This window comes from Tupaia chinensis, unplaced genomic scaffold, assembly GCF_000334495.1.
Source record: "Tupaia chinensis unplaced genomic scaffold, TupChi_1.0 Scaffold146386_1, whole genome shotgun sequence".
Lineage (NCBI taxonomy): Eukaryota > Metazoa > Chordata > Mammalia > Scandentia > Tupaiidae > Tupaia > Tupaia belangeri.
The window spans coordinates 2,670,695-2,675,638 of NW_006206241.1; the positions used below are offsets into that span (position 1 = coordinate 2,670,695).

The window sequence follows — 4,944 nt, forward strand, 5'->3', positions numbered from 1 at the left end:
AGGGAAAAGGAATGGAAGACAACTGTAGACTCCAGAGACGGTGTGAGAAGAGGGTGGGAAAGGGCAGAGGTTCAAACATGGGGGTAAATATACATATATTAAACTAGAAATGGAAAATTATTGATAACATGCATGATTAAGCCACTATGCAGTATATTCTGGATCGATAACTATTTTTTGTATGCTGTGATGATGATTAGGGGATGAACATAAATTAATTAATTTTTAAAAATTCAGGAGGAAAAAAATCATGAAAACAATTTACCTTGAAATTTAAAAAAATGCATATTTGAGGACTGCAGTAAACTATATAGTCCCAGCTGGGTGCTACTTTGTTTTATGTTCATTCTACTCATTGAGGTTTATGCCTAGAGTCAGACTTGTGTTCATAGATATGTATATATCAGCTGCGCTTGCTATTGGAAATATTTAGATTAATTAAGTTCTTTAACAAATAAATGAAATGAGGGAAAGGCATAGAAAGCAACCATGGATACCAGAGACAGTATGGGGGGAGGGTGGGACACAGCAGATGGTGAGAGATAGGGAATCAAGAATGGCAAAAATAACAAAATATTCAGGAAATAGGAAATGGAAAATTGTTTGTTGATGATAACATATATGTTGATGTACTTGACTGAGCCAATATACAGTGTATTCTGGATGGGAAATCTCATTTTGTTTGCTATGATGATGTATAGTGAATAAATGTAAATAAATAATTTTTTTAAAAAAAGAAAAAACTTTATCTCATTGTTTTGGATTTGAAGGTTCTAAAGATGTCTTTTAAGTTCATTTGATTGATAATATAACTTAGATCCTTTATCTCCTTACTTATTTTTTGTCTAGATAATCTGTCCAGGGGAAATAGTGAAGTGCTGAGGTCTCCAACAATTAATATGTTGTAATCTATCTCTCCTTTTAGATCTAATAGTCTTTCCTTCACATATTTGGGTGCTACTGAGTTATGTGCATAGATATTTATAAACATTATATCTTCTTGATGTATTAGCTCTTTTACTACTATATAGTGCCCTTCTTTGTATCTTCAAACCTTTTTTGTTTTTTAAGCTTATTTTGTCAGAATTTAGTATCGCAACTCCAGCTCTCTTTTGGTTCCCATTTGCATGGAATACTTTTTTCCAGCCCTTCACTTTTAGTCTATGTATGTCTTTATCCATGAGATGCATTTCCCGTAGGCAACAGATAGAGGGTTTCTGGTTTTTCGTTTTGTTTTGTTTTTGTTTGTTTTGTTTGTTTTTTATCCCTTCAGCTAGTCTGTGTATCTTGATTGGAGAATTTAATTCATTAACATTCAATGCTATTATCAGTATTTCCAGACTTGTTCCTACCTTTAAGTTGGCCATTGTCTTGTTTGTCTTTTATACCCTTATTTCTGACTGTTCATTCTTTAGTTTTCCTAGAGCAGGACTGTCTTTAAAGTTTCTTGAAGAGCTGATCTGGTGTTGGCAAATTCTTTCAGATTTTGTTTATCTTAGAAGATTTTAGTATTTTTTCTCATATTAAGGATAATCTTGCTGGAGATAATAATCTTGGTTGAAATTGTTTCTCTCTTAACACTTTCAGTATATCTTCCCATTCTTTTCCTGTTTGCATTGTTTCTATTGAAAAGTCCAGTGTTAGCCTTTAGGGTAACCTTTGTAAGACACTTGTCATTTCTCTCTTGCCAATTTTAGTAACTTGTCTTTTAGTATCTATGCTTTTGGCCAGTCTGGCTAAGATGTGCCTTGGGGATGATCTTCTTGGGTTGATTCTATTTGGGGTCCTTTGTATTTCTTGGGTCTGGATATTTGAGTGCTTTTCTATATTTGGAAATTTTTCTTCCAGGATTTCATGGGATAGATTTTCCATGACCTTATTAGTTTCTTCACTTTTGGGATACCAATTATTTGGATGTTTGGACATTTAATGGAATCTATTTCTCATATATTATCCTTTGTTTTGTTATTTTCTCTAGCTTTTTGGTGTTTTTTCCTAGGTCAGAGGGTTTATCTTCTACTTTGGAGATTTGATCTTCAGCATGGTCTAATCAGCTTTTAATACTTTCAAGAGAGTTTTTTATTTCCTGTATTACAAACTTCATCTCTAGTAGTTCCATCTGTTTCTTCCTTATAGTGTCCATTTCTTCTTTGAAATCATGAAAGGACTTCCTCATCTGCTGGAATTCATTGTCTCTTTTCTGTTCCAACTCATAGTTTTGTCACTGTGAATGTTCCAAATTCTTTGTCTGACATTTCGATAACTTCTGTTTTTTCAAGAGATTGAGGGGAGTTCTTGTGTTCTTTTGATGGAGACATATTTCCTGGTTTCTTCAAACCTGAGGCTCTTCCACTTCTAGCCATTGGGTAATGTATTCCCTTTTGGATACCTTTTTGGTGAATGCTTTTACCACTGGGAACAAGTTTGTTTCCCTCTGCTGTGGATTGATGTGTGCTGAAGTCTCTCTTCTGCTGTGTTTAGCAATGTGGTTTACACGGGAGTCTTCTATTCAGGTGTCTGAAAAACAGTTTCTCCTTTTTCACAGGTGGATCAGTAAAGGGGAGGGGGGCTATGAGGTTGGGAGAGCTGGACTGGGCCTTGAGCTGGAGCTGGGACCAGGACCAGTGAAAGGCCCTGCCTCAGTTTCCCTGACTACCCAGTGGGTTGCAGATGGAACTGCACTTCATAGATATTTTGTGTTTTGTTCATGTTTGTAAACCCTTCAGCTAGAAAAGTTCTTGGCTCTGAGTACTCATTGAACGTATTAATAGAAAGAATAAAAGCCAAACGATAGAATTTATTTTAAACCAAAACAATTACTAAAGATTTTGAACATTATTGTATGTTCATTGATTTGTTAACTTAGTCTTTAAATAAGAAATGCTTATAATTTATTAATTAAAACACATAAAATGGAATTGACATTATGTCCTTAAAATGTTAAATTGGTACCTAGAATAAATTACAGACCATTTTTCTAGATACTTTAAATACTGAGAAGCTGAGCCAGCAGGTGGCATGGAGGTTAAGGCAAATAGATCCTTTATGGCTAACTGCAGTTTGAGTCCAGGACTCAGCAGCTTGAAAATCATGGGGGGTGGGGAGCACATGTGTGTGCTTGCCCAAAATCTCAAGAGAAGAATGGAAGAGAAAGGACTGTGGTGTGGCCATCACACTAGGTGTGTGATTTCTCTCTCTTTCTCTCTCTCTTACCAGAAGTGTACATACACTATAGCAAAATTTTTTTAAATAAAAATAAATATTATTTTTATAAATAAAAATGAAAATTACACTTTATATTTTTTTCATTTCAAATAGATTACACAGAAACCAGTTTATATTTTTAGCAATCACTGAATTCTAGATAATATATTTTACTACATTATCACAATGTACAACATTTGCTGATATTGGATGTATAATTATCAATCTAATGACATCCTCAAAATCTCTGGAGCTTTGCAGAGTTAATGCCATCTTTCTACATTACCTCAAACTGCTCTGCTGTCTATATTTTTCTCTATTTTTCCGAATTGTTGAAACTTTCCACCTTAAATCTGTTTAAGTAAAATAAGCATGAATGTGGAAATCTTTCTAAGGTATTGCATGATTCTCTGAAATTAAAATGGGATAGAAAATTGAACTTCCTATTGATGATTCTAAGCATCCTGTCTTCCTGTTTAATTCTTTACTCTTTCTTGCTCTGTTTTGAAGTGCAGGGCCTGACGGCTTTGAACTATGTTCCCCACTGTAGGTCTGTTGGCTACAGTACTATCTGGGTATGGCCTTACAAGGCACTGAGGAAACTGGAAGTCAAAGGAAGGCACAGCCAGCTTTGCCTTCCTTCTCTGTGCCTCTTGTGGCAGTGGGTGTGTGTGATCTCGACTTCCCCAGGGAGGCCCACTGGGGCAGGTTAGCTCAATTACATCACCTCCTCATGGTACCCACTCTTTGGGTGCACTGGCTTTTGTTGATGTGAATCTCTGGGTACTCATGTTCCTCTGTTGGGCTTCCAGCTCCTCTCCCACCTATGCTGTGGACTCCTTGCATTACATTCTCTCTTGCTAAATATAAAAATACAGATTTATTACACATACATACATATGATAGATACATACATGCATATGATACATACAAATAATAGACATATTAAGGCATTTCCATAAATATCTATATATGTAGATAGATACATACATAGATACATACATACATAGATGTAGTTATTTAGATACATATGTATACCCTTTATGAATTTCTCTTTTTCAGGGTTTTCCAGCTTAATCCTTGAGTTTATGACTCAGAAAGTGAAAAATGACTTCTGTGCTCCAAATCATACACAAGCAAGACACTTCTGTGGCTCTCCTCTTGCCCCAAGTTGTACTTTTGACAGTATTCTAATTGCCACCTGTGGAGCGCCCCCACCCATCGCCCTCAGCGCCTATTTCAAAATGGCGCTCAACGGAAGCCCGCTGAGCGCTCAAAGCAGTAAACAACTTTAAGGAAGTAGGGCAGTGGGGAGCGTGGAGAGCATGGGAACACCGCATGCAACCAGTCCTCTTTCCAGGACTGGCACAACTTCAGGGCCAGATCTCAGGGGGGACCCTGCCTTTGTGGCGGATAATTCGAGCTTGTTTGGAGGATAAAAAATTCACTCCGACAGTGGACCAAGGAAGGGCGGCATTAGAGGAAGTAAAAGAGGAGCGATCGATCAGATCAGATAGCGAAAGCGAAACCAGCTCGTACTCAGAGTCCGAATCCGAGCCGACCTCGGATGAAGAGATGAAAACGATTGAAAAACACTTTAAAAAATTAAAAATAAAAGATAAACATTCAGAAACAAATCTCCCTCCCTATAATCCTACAGCGCCGCCAGCAGAGGGAGGCACAACTTTCCACCCCCAAACTTGGCAGATGGCTAATGCAAGTGGGGACCTGGGGACCTTC

The 4,944-nt window shown here is 37.0% G+C and overlaps 1 pseudogene; it reads right to left on the reverse strand.

Moving 5' to 3' along the window:
- The window catches only part of LOC102500183 (small vasohibin-binding protein pseudogene), a 9,755-nt pseudogene extending 5,329 nt beyond the window's left edge, over window positions 1-4,426 (reverse strand).
- Between the last annotated feature and the right edge of the window lie 518 nt (window positions 4,427-4,944).